Source organism: Equus przewalskii, chromosome 28 (genome assembly GCF_037783145.1).
Source record: "Equus przewalskii isolate Varuska chromosome 28, EquPr2, whole genome shotgun sequence".
NCBI lineage: Eukaryota > Metazoa > Chordata > Mammalia > Perissodactyla > Equidae > Equus > Equus przewalskii.
The window spans coordinates 23,082,321-23,094,479 of NC_091858.1; the positions used below are offsets into that span (position 1 = coordinate 23,082,321).

The window sequence follows — 12,159 nt, forward strand, 5'->3', positions numbered from 1 at the left end:
CTCATTCACTAAGTAGGTCTTATACAATAAATCTCAATCCTTGAAGGTCCTTTTTTAACTTACATTGAACCACAATAACTATTTTGACTAGCGATTCGTGGAGTCCCATTTCGTCAAGCTGAGTTGTAAGCGTGAAAGACTTAATTTCATTTCAATGCATTACCTGTTGTGCAGAGTGTCAGTGTCGACCGTGGAATATTTTAGGGCAATGGGCACTCTAACCATGAGAAATTTAGGCAAGGCTATAGTTAAAGGGCGGCATAACTATTTTTTCTCCATTTTGTATTTAGTTATTTTCCTGAGATTATAGAAGGGATTATGCTTAAGTTTAGTAGGATTCCCAGACGTAGCCAATAATTGTAATTTGAGCCCCAATACTGATTAAGTCCATGGAGCTCTGTTAACCAGTGTATTTTAGCAAATATTTGATTTAGAACTATGCTGTAGAGGCACAAAAGCCAGCCACCACACTTTAATCTTTTTGTCATACACATTTTCAAGGTAAATTTTGTATTTCCAACCAAGTCAAATTATGAACCTTTGTTTTAATTTAAATATATATGTATTTATATAATATATAAAATTTTTGTAATATATATAATTTTTAAAGTTCTTCTCCCTGTCTTCCTGTATTCTTATGAGGTAGGGGGTCAGCAGGGGTGGTGGTGGTGCTTCTAGCTGCCTAAAGCCCCAGTTTTTAGTTTCTGTCTCTGTCTGATAGCTCTTTGGGGCACCTTCTAAATGGATTCAGGAAAAGTCGGGGAAGGTCCATGACCTACCTCGTAGGCAGCTGTCTCCCCTTCCCAGGCTTCCCAGTCCAGCTCCCAGGGAGCAGTTAAATAACCCAGGTTGGTGTTCTGGAGTGGGGAGGAGAGTGCAGGGAAGAGGCATTGGTTTCCTCGTCCCAGAGGCCCCCTTTGGATTAAACGCTGCGCTACTGGTCTCCAAGGATGCCTCTCATGATGCCCCTGAGAGTCTGGAGAACATTTTGTTCACCGGCAGGAGCAGCAAGATTTGCAGCTGCAAGGAAGACAGGCTGGGTCCATGCCTCCACTGTAGCCACATCAACATGGAGACTGAGGTACCATTTCTCTACCATAGGGGAGCTCAACCAACATTTTCCTCCACAGGGATCACAGGGCCCAGGGACAAACCAGGGTTCTGCCCCAAATAATAATAAACACCGACGCCAAAGAAGTGATGGGCCTCTGGACCAGGCCTCTGCCAAACACTGGCTGTGATCTGAAACATACGAGAATGCCCAGTCCTGGAAAGCGCAGCTCTAGTGGCCTGTCACTCCTCTTGCCCTAAGGAGGGCCCCCACCTGGGCTGGTATCTAGTGCCTCAGGTTAGCCACTTAGTACTGTTCGTTTTGAATATTCCCACGTGGAGGAAATTTGGGTAAAGAGAGATGTAGCCATCACTGGCAGACACAGCAGCCGGCAGTGAGGCTAAAGTGCAGGCTCGTCAACAGCCGGTGATCCTGTCCCAAGCTGCTCTCACGGTAGTTTGGAACCAATTACTAAGACACGAGCAGTCTCTTCACAAAGTGACTCAAGAGTCAGCAGTCACAGCCGTGCCATCCTGCTCACAGCACCAATTCCTTTATAAGATTTAGAGATTCTTTCATTGTGGAGAACACAATGATACTGAAGGGGTTCAGAACGAACCTCCCCAAAATGTGCCACTTTGGCATGTGGACTATTTTGAGCCGAAGGCAATCAAGAGCCAGCAGATTCAAGAAAAACTTTTACCTCTCCCTTAACTACCTAAAAGAATTTAGATAGGGGCCTGGCTCAGAGAGAGCCATTACCAGAGAGAACTTTACCTGAGTGATCTATCTGTATGGCAGGGCACACACCTAATCACCAAACATCTGCCATTGTTATTGTCCTGTGAATTACCCTCCTTGCCTTTGAATTCTCAGGCCCCTATCCCATTCCTTAGCTTCAATTGCCCAATTTATCCTTGGGTCTCATATTCTTATGGGACCCCCATACACACATAATTAAATTTGTTTTTCTTCTGTTAGCCTGTTTTATGTCAATTTGATTATTAGACCAGCCAAAGAACCAAGAAGGGTAGAGGAAAAATTTTTCCTTCACAAAAATACTCAGCTAGATGAAAAGCAGCTCCAAACAAGAGAAGGCTGCCAGGCAGACTCACATGGCGGGGGGGGGGGGGGGGGGGGGGGGGTGGGTTGCATCTGGGGACAGAGTAACAGCTAGCTAGGCTGTAGGGAGCACTTGGTGTATGGCAAGCTAGGTTTGGTTAGCTAGTCTTTTCAGGCTCCCTGTGAATTGAGTAACTTAATTTCAGCAGCTCTGAGGCATAGGGGCTGTCCCTACTGGTCTGGTACTTGGCTCTGGGGCAATTATGGCAGACGTATAGTGGCCTGAGTATGAAAGCCAAGGGAAGTGGTTGGGGTGTGGACCTAATAAACTGCTCAAGGAGAGCTGACTGGCCTCGTGCCAGGGCCTCAAAACCAAGTCAAGACAACAATAAAAAAAACCTATATTACAACAATAAACTAGGAGTAGAGGAAACTTCCTCAAGATAATAAAAGCTATTATAAGAACCCCACAGGTAACAGCATACTCAGTGGAGAAAGACTGAAAGCTTTTCTCCTAAGACTGGGAACAAGACAGGTATGCCTGCTTTTGACACTTCTATTCAATGTAGGATTGGAAGTTCTAGCCAAGACAATTAAGCAACAAAAATAAATAAAAGGCATCCAGGGGCCTGCCTGGTGGCGCAGTGGTTAGGTTCTCACATTCCACTTTGGTGGCCCAGGGTTTGCTGGTTCAGATCATTGCTGTGGACCTACACACTGCCTGGCAAGCCATGCTGTAGCAGGCGTCCCACATATAAGGTAGAGGAAGATGGGCATGGATGTTAGCTCAGGGCCAATCTTCCTCAGTAAAAAGAGGAGGATTGGTGGCAGATGTTAGCTCAGGGCTAATCTTCCTCAAAAATTAAAAAAATAAATAAGCAAATAAATAAATAAACGGCATCCAAATTAGGAAGGAAGAAGTGAACTGATCTCTGTTCACCTATGACATGATCTTACCCCAAAGATTCCTTAAAAAAATGTTAGAACTAATAAACAAATACAGCAAAGTTGCAGGATACAAAATCAACACCCAAAGATCAGTTGTATTTTTATACACTAACAACGAACAATCTGAAAAGAAATTAAGAAAACAATTTCATTTACAATAGTGTCAAAAAGAATAAAATACCTCAGAATAAACCTAACCAAGGAGACAAAAGACTTGTACACTGACTATTATGAAATACTGTTGAAAGAAACTAAAGGAGACAGAAACAAATGGAAAAACGTTTCCGTTCATGGGTTGGAAAACTTGATAATGTTAAGATGACAACACTACTCAAAACATCCATAGATTCAATGCATCCCTATCAAAACCCCAACAACATTTTTTGCAGACATAGAAAAACCAGTCCTAAAATTCATATGGAGTCTCAAGGGATCCCAATAGCCAAATCAATCTGAAAAAAGAAGAAGATTGGAGGACTCACATTTCCAAATTTCAAAACTTACTATAAAGCCACAGTAATGAAAACATTGTGATATTAGCAAAAAGACAGACATATAGACCAAAGCAATAAAATAGCCCAGAAATAAGCCCTCACACATAGGTTCAAACAGTTTTTGACAAGGGTGCAAAGATCATTCAATGGAGAAAGGACAGTTTTCCAACAAATGATCCTAGGAAAACTGGATATCCACATGCAAAAGAATGAAATTGGACCCTTATCTTACACTATATACAAAAATTAACTCAAAATACATCAAAGACCTAAACATAAGAGCTAAATGATAAAAGTCTTAGAAGAAAATATAGGGGAAAAGCTTCATGACATTAGATTTGGGAATGATTTCTTGCATACGACACCAAAAGCACAGGCAACCAAGAGAAAAACTGATAAATTGAAAGTTATCAAAATTAAAATTTTTGTGTATCCACACTATCAGAAGAATGAAAAGGCGACTCACAGAATGGGAGAAAATATTTGCAAAATATCTGATAAGAAATTAATATATGGAATATATAAAGAAGTATAACTCAACACCAAAAAAACCAACAGCCCGATTAAAAAGCAGGCAAAGGACTTGAATAAACATTTTTCCAAAGAAAATATACAAAGGCCAATAAACACACAAAAAGATACTCATCATTAATCATTAGGGAAATGGAAATCAAACTCACCATGAAATATCACTTCACACCCACCAGGATGGCTATTTTTAAAAATTTTTGTTGAAAAAAAACCAGCAGAAAATCACACATGTTGGTGAGGATGTGGGAATGTTGGATTCCTCATGCATTGCTGATGGGAATGTAAACTGGTGTAGCCACTCTGGAATATAGTAAGTTGGTTCCTCAAAAAATTAAACATAGAATTATCATGTGATCCAGCAATTCCTCTTCTAGGTATATAGAAGAGTTGAAAAGAATTAAAAGTAGGGACTTGAATAGGTACTTGTAAACCAACATTCATAGCAGATTATTGACAATAACCAAAAAATGGAAACAACTCATGTGTCCATCAACAGATGAATGGACAAACAAAATGTGGTATATACATACAATGGAATATTATTAATCCTTAAAAAGGAGGAAATTTCAACACTTGCTACAGCAGGGATGAACCTTGAAAACATTGCGATGTAAGCCAGACACAAAAATACAAATAATGTATGATTCCACTTACTGACTAGAATAGTTAAACTCATAGAGACAGAAAGTAGAATAGCAATTCCCAGGGCCTAAGAGGCAGGGCTGATGGGGAGTTAACGGGTACAGAGTTTCCCTTTGGGATAATGCAACAGTGGTGATGGTTGCACATCAATGTGAATGTACTTAATGCTACTAAATTGTGTACTAAAAAACAATTAAAATAGTAAGTTTTATGCTATGTATATTTACCACAATTTTTAAAAGGTTTATCATATCATGATGTTTCAGTCTGGGAAAGGTGACCATATAGTACTGATCATAACAGAATTGGGGCCACATTATCAAACGTTTTACGGTATAGTCTCCAAATATCCTCGTTACTTACGTGAACTTGGAAATTCATTTGTCACTCTGGAATTCAGTTTTTTTTTATTAAGATTATGATAGATTACAACCTTGTGAGATTTCAGTTGTGCATTATTGTTAGTAATGTTGTGGGTACACTACTTCACCCTTTGTGCCCTCCCCCCACCCCCTCTTTTTCCCTGGTAACCACCCATCGGTCCTCCATGTCTATATGTTAACTTCCACCTATAAGTGGGGTCATATAGAGTTCGCCTTTCTCTGTCTGGCTTATTTCGCTTAACATAATACACTCAAGGTCCATCCATGTTGATGCGAATGGAACAATTTGGTCCTTTTTTATGGCTGAGTAGTACTCCATTGTGTATATATACCATATCTTCTTTATCCAGTCGTCAGTTTCTGGGCATTTAGGTTGGTTCCACATCTTGGCTATTGTAAATAATGCTGCGATGAACATAGGGGTGCATGGGATTCTTGGGATTGCTGATTTCAGGTTCTTAGGATAGATACCCAGTAGTGGGATAGCTGGGTCATAGGGTATTTCTATTTTTAACTTTTTGAGAAATCTCCATACTGTTTTCCATAGTGGCTGCACTAGTTTGCATTCCCACCAACAGTGTATGGGGGTTGCTTTTTCTCCACAACCTCTCCAACATTTGTCACTTTTGGTTTTGGATATTTTTGCCAATCTAACGGGTGTAAGGTGGTATCTTAGTGTAGTTTTGATTTGCATTTCCCTGATGATTAGCGATGATGAACATCTTTTCATGTGTCTCTTGGCCTTACTTATATCTTCTTTGGAGAAATGCCTGTTCATGTCCTCTGCCCATTTTTTGATCGGGTTGTTTGATTTTTTGTTGTTAAGCTGTGTGAGTTCTTTGTATATTATGGATATTAATCCTTTGTCGGATAAGTAGCTTGTAAATATTTTTTCCCAATTAGTGGGCTGTTTTTTTGTTTCAATCCTGTTTTCCCTTGCTTTGAAGAAACTCTTTAGTCTGATGAAGTCCCATTTGTTTATTCTTTCTATTGTTTCCCTCATCTGAGGAGTTATAGTGTCTGAAAGATTCTTTTGAAACTGATGTCAAAGAGTGTACTGCCTACATTCTCTTCTAGAAGACTTCTTGTTTCAGGCCTAATCTTTAAGTCTTTGATCCATTTTGAGTTTATTTTTGTGAATGGTGAAAAAGAATGATCAATTTTCATTCTTTTACATGTGGCTGTCCAGTTTTCCCAGCACCATTTGTTGAAGAGACTTTCTTTTCTCCATTGTAGGCCCTCAGCTCCTTTGTCGAAGATTAGCTGTCCGTAGATGTGTGGTTTTATCTCTGGGCTTTCAATTCTGTTCCATTGATCTGTGCACCTGTTTTTGTACCAGTACCATGCTGTTTTGATCACTGTAGCTTTGTAATGTTTTGAAATAGGGGATTGTGATGCCTCCGGCTTTGTTTTTCTTACTCAGGATTGTTTTAGCAATTCGCGGTCTTTTGCTGCCCCATATGAATTTTAGGATTGTTTGTTCAATTTCTGTAAAGAATGTCCTTGGGACATTGATTGGGATAGCGTTGAATCTGTAGATTGCTTTAGGTAGTATGGACATTTTAACTATGTTTATTCTTCCAATCCATGTGCATGGAATGTCTTTCCATCTCTTTATGTTGTCGTCAATTTCCTTCAAGAAAGTCTTGTAGTTTTCGTTGTATAAATCTTTCACTTCCTTGGTTAAATTTATCCCAAGGTATTTTATTCTTTTTGTTGCGATTGTGAATGGGATTGAGTTCTTGAGTTCTTTTTCTGTTGATTCATTGTTTGTGTATAGAAATGCTACTGATTTATGTATGTTGATTTTATACCCTGCAACTTTGCTGTAGCTGTTGATTATTTCTAATAGTTTTCCTATGGATTCTTTGGGGTTTTCTATATATAAGATCATGCCGCCTGCAAACAGCGAGAGTTTTACTTCTTCATTGCCTATTTGGATTCCTTTTATTTCTTTTTCCTGCCTAATTGCTCTGGCTAACACCTCCAGTACTATGTTGAATAGGATTGGTGAAAGTGGGCACCCTTGTCTTGTTCCTGTCCTAAGAGGGATGGCTTTCAGTTTTTGTCCGTTGAGTATGATGTTGGCTGTGGATTTGTCATATATGGCCTTTATTATGTTGAGGTACTTTCCTTCTATACCCATTTTATTGAGGGTTTTTATCACAAATGGGTGTTGGGTCTTGTCGAATGCCTTCTCTGCATCTATTGAGATGATCATGTGGTTTTTGTTTCTCATTTTGTTAATGTAGTTTATCATGTTGATTGACTTGCAGATGTTGAACCATCCCTGTGTCCCTGGTATAAATCCCACTTGATCATGGTGTATAATTTTTTTGATGTATTGCTGTATTCGGTTTGTCAGAATTTTGTTGAGGATTTTTGCATCTATGTTCATCAGTGATATCGGCCTGTAGTTCTCCTTCTTTGTGTTGTCCTTGTCAGGTTTGGGGATCAGAGTGATGTTGGCTTCATAGAATGTGTTGGGGAGTACTCCATCTTCCTCAATTTTCTGGAACAGTTTGAGAAGGATAGGTATTAAATCTTCTTTGAATGTTTGGTAGAATTCTCCAGAGAAGCCATCTGGTCCTGGACTCTTATTTTTGGGGAGGTTTTTGATTACTATTTCTATTTCTTTACTTGTGATTGGCCTATTCAGATTCTCCATTTCTTCCTGGTTCAGTTTGGGGAGGTTGTAAGAGTCCAGGAATTTGTCCATTTCTTCTAGGTTGTTCAATTTGTTGGCATATAGTTTTTCATAGTATTCTCTTATGATCCCTTGTATTTCTTTGGTAGCTGTTGTGATTTCTCCTCTCTCATTCCTAATTTTATTTATTTGAGATTTCTCTCTTCTTTTCTTGGTGAGTCTGGCCAAGGGTTTGTCGATTTTGTTAATTTTTTCGAAGAACCAACTCTTTGTTTCATTGATCCTTTCTACTGTCTTTTTAGTGTCAGTATCGTTGATTTCTGCTCTTATTTTTATTATCTCCCTCCTTCTACTGACTCTGGGCTTTGTTTGTTCTTCTTTTTCTAATTCTGTTAGGTGTCGTTTGAGGTTGCTTATGTGAGCTTTTTCTTGTTTTGTGAGGTGAGCCTCTATTGCGATGAATTTCCCTCTTAGGACTGCTTTTGCTGCATCCCAAATGATTTGGTATGACGTGTTCTCATTTTCATTTGTCTCCAGATAATATTTGATTTCTTCTTTAATTTCTTCAATAATCCATTGTTTGTTCAGTAGCATGTTGTTTAGTCTCCACATTTTTGCACCTTTCTCTGCTTTATTCTTGTAGTTGATTTCTAGTTTCATAGCACTGTGATCAGAAAAGATGCTTGATATTATTTCAACTCTCTTGTATTTATTCATGCTTGCTTTGTTTCCCAAAATATGGTCTATTCTTGAGAATGTTCCATGAGCACTTGAGAAGAATGTGTAGCCTGCTGTTTTTGGATGAAGTGTTCTCTATATATCTATTAAGTCCATCTGGTCTAATTTTTCATTTAATTCTATAATTTCTTTGTTGATTTTCTGCCTGGATGTTCTATCCATTGGTGTTAAGGGGGTGTTGAGGTCCCCTACTATTATAGTATTGTTGTTGATGTCTTCTTTTAGTTCTGTTAAGAGTTGCTTTACAAATTTTGGTGCTCCTGTGTTGGGTGCGTATATATTTACAAGCGTTATGTCTTCTTGGTGGAGAGTCCCTTTTATCAATCTCTTTGTCTTTCTTTACCTGTTTTACTTTGAAGTCTACTTTGTCTGATATTAGTATAGCGACACCTGCTTTCTTTTGCTCATTATTAGCTTGGAGTATTGTCTTCCATCCCTTCACTCTGAGTCCGTGTTTGTCTTTGGGGCTGAGGTGTGTTTCCTGGAGGCAGCACATTGTTGGGTCTTGTTCTTTGATCCATCCTGCCACTCTGTGTCTTTTGATTGGAGAGTTCAATCCATTTACATTTAGAGTGATTATTGAAATGTGAGGGCCTACCACTGCCATTTTATGTCTTGTTTTTCGGTTCTCTTCAATTTCCTTTGTTTCTCGTCCCATGGTTTAGTCTGTTCTGATGGAGAGCTGCTACTCTCTGTTGTTGTCCTTCCACTTATCTCCTTTGCTCTTGGTTTTGTAGTCCCTTTCCTTTTTTTGATTTTTCAGGAATGAGGGTTTTCCTGAGTATTTCTTGAAGAGGAGTTTTGGTGGCAATGAACTCCCTTAATTTTTCTTTATCTGGGAAAGTTTTTATTTCTCCATCATATTTGAAGGATATTTTCGCTGGGTAGAGAATTCTCGGCTGCAGGTTGTTGTCCTTCAGATTTTTGAATATATCATTCCACTCTCTTCTAGCCTGTAAAGTTTCTGCTGAGAAATCTGCTGAAAGCCTGATGGGGGTTCCTTTGTAGGTTAATTTCTTCTGCCTGGCTGCCCTTAGTATTCTCTCCTTGTCGTTGACTTTTGCTAGCTTCACTACTATATGTCTTGGGGTTGGTCCACTTGCATTGATAAAGTTTGGAGATCTATTGGCTTCTGTCACATGAAGTTCCATCTCTCTCCCCAGGTTTGGGAAGTTCTCAGCCATTATTTCTTTGAATAGGCTTTCTGCCCCCTTCTCCCTCTCTTCTCCCTCTGGTATACCTATAATCCTTAGGTTGCATCTCCTAATTGTGTCAGATAATTCTTGGAGAGTTTCTTCATTTCTTTTTAGACTTAGCTCTCTCTCCTCCTCTGTCTGCAGCATTTCTATATTCCTATCTTCCAAATTGCTAATTCTTTCCTCCGTATTATCGGCCCTACTGTTCAGTGCGTCTAGATTTTTCTTAATCTCCTCTATTGTGTTCTTCATTTCCAGTATTTCTGTTTGGTTCTTCTTTATAGTATCGAACTCTTTTGTGACATAGCTCCTGAACTCGTTGAGTTGTCTATCTGAATTCTCTTTTAACTCATTGAGTTTTTTAATGATGGCTGTTTTGTAGTCATCATCATTTAGGTTGTATATTTCATTGTCTTTGGGATTGTTTTCTGTGTGTTTGTCATTTTCCTTCTGTTCTGGAGATTTAATATATTTTTTCATATTGCTTGATGGTGTAGATTTGTGCCTCCGCATAGAGATATAGTTTAGTTACTGCTTCCACTTGTTTCTACTGGTGTGGTGGGGGGATAGCTGTTTATACTGCTCCAACCAGGAACCCTATCAGCTGTTGCTAACTGGGCCTGGGCCCCTCCACGCAGTCACAGTGATCCTGTGGGTTCTCTCTTCAGCTATGGAGGCTGTCACAGGGGGGCTTCAGACTGCTGGTGCCTACTGTTGCAGACCACCTAGACGTGCTCCCTCCTTAGGTTCTGCAGTGGTTTTATGGGCTTTCCCAGCGGCCGGGGGCAGGATCACTTATATTTGCAGCTCTGTCACTGTCGGCGCCCACAAAATCTCACTTGTCACTATGGGTCACAGCAGAGATATGGGCATTTTCTACCGTCTGTGGTTAGCTCCCCTAGCTATGCTACTTTTGTCCCAGGGTCTTCCAGCCTTGTGGTTGCCAGATGGGTGCTCTCTACTAGTGCTGTGCAGAGGCTATCGCTGAGGCTTCTGTGAGACTATAGAGTTTCCCCCCTGGGCCACAGAGCCAGGTTGCTGGAACTCCACCCAGCCCCAGTCCTCTCCCCTAGGATCTCGGGGAGCCCATTACCCTGACTGGGGGATAGCCAGATACCTTGAGTTCAGTGGCAGCTGATCGGCTGCTGCCCTGCCTGGGATTCTCCTCTTTGGGACCCTCCCGGCATTGTGGATGCTGGGCGGGGCCTCTCTGCTAATGGCAGGCAAAGACCCTGCCTACTGCCCAGACGGGACTTCAGAGTTTCTCCCCCAGGCTGCGTAGCTGGCCGCTGGAGCTCCACCAAGCCCCGGTCCTCTCCCGGGAGATCTCCAGTAGTCCTGAGCCTCTCCCAGGCGAAAGCCCGGTCAGTGGAGCCGGTCGCGGCAGCTGGCGGGCTGGCCCGCCGTTTGGGAGAGCCTCCAGGTGTTGTGGAGGCTGGGCGGGGCCTCTCCAATAATGGCAGGCAAAGACCCTGTCTGCTGCCGGGGATGGGACTTCAGAGTTTCTCCCCCAGGTCGCGTTGCCAGCTGCTGAAGCTCCACCCAGCCCCGGGACCTCTCCCAGATCTTCAGTAGTCCTGATCCCCTCCCGGGCGAGAGCCCGGTCAGGGGAGCCAGCGGCGGCAGCTGGTGGGCCGGCGCGCCGCTTGAGATTCTCTCCGGGGGGGCCCCCAGGTGTTGTGGGTGCTGGGCGGGGCCTCTCCGATAATGGCAGGGAAAGACTCTGCCTGCGGCCAGGACTGAACTCTAGAGTTTCTCCCCCGGGCCGTGTAGCCAATCGCTGGAGCTCCACTCAGCCCCAGACCTCTCCCAGGAGATCTCCGGTAGTCTCGATCCCCTCCTGGACGAAAACCAGGTCAGGGGAGCCGGCGGCGGCAGCTGGTGGGCCAGCGCGCCGCTTGGGATTCTCTCCGGGGGGCCCCCAGGCTTTGTGGATGCTGGACGGGACCTCTCTGCTAATGGCAGGTAGGGATTTTGCCCACGGCCTCTGGTGTGTAACTCTGGAGCTTCCCTCTGGGCTCAGGTGTAATTGCCGGGGGGCTTAGGTAGAGCTCTGTTCACCTGTTTCCACCGTCGCTCCTCTGGTGTGCGCTCCCTCCTGCCCTTGGCGTGTGGCGATGTTCTGGGGGCGTTCGCTGGAAGAAAGCCGCCCGCAGGCTCTAGGCTGTTCGGGGGTCGGGTCGGAGAGTTTTCACCTATCTCCACCTCCTCCCGGAGGGAAGTCTGTCCGCCTTCCGATGTATAGCAGTGTGGGTCTCTCCGACGTCCTAAGATGCTATATAGATATCCTTTGTCAAGCGATGAATGTCCAATTAGTTGTAGATTCGAAGGGGGAGAGACAAAGAAGTCTGCTCACGCTGCCATCTTGGATCTTCTCCGTAATTCACTTTTAAAGAATATCATATTTAGCTTTCTTCAGTAGTATTTATTGCAATGCCACAGTGATAAAAGTAGGTATCTTACTGTA

At 42.2% G+C, this 12,159-nt stretch overlaps 1 long non-coding RNA gene across 1 annotated transcript in view; it reads left to right on the forward strand.

The window, feature by feature from the left end:
* The first annotated feature begins 11,288 nt into the window (after positions 1–11,288).
* The window catches only part of LOC139080144 (uncharacterized), a 35,433-nt gene continuing 34,562 nt past the window's right edge, over positions 11,289–12,159 (forward strand). The window contains exon 1 of the long non-coding RNA XR_011534388.1: positions 11,289–11,657. This is a non-coding gene — a long non-coding RNA (uncharacterized lncRNA). The remainder of the gene's footprint in view (positions 11,658–12,159) is intronic.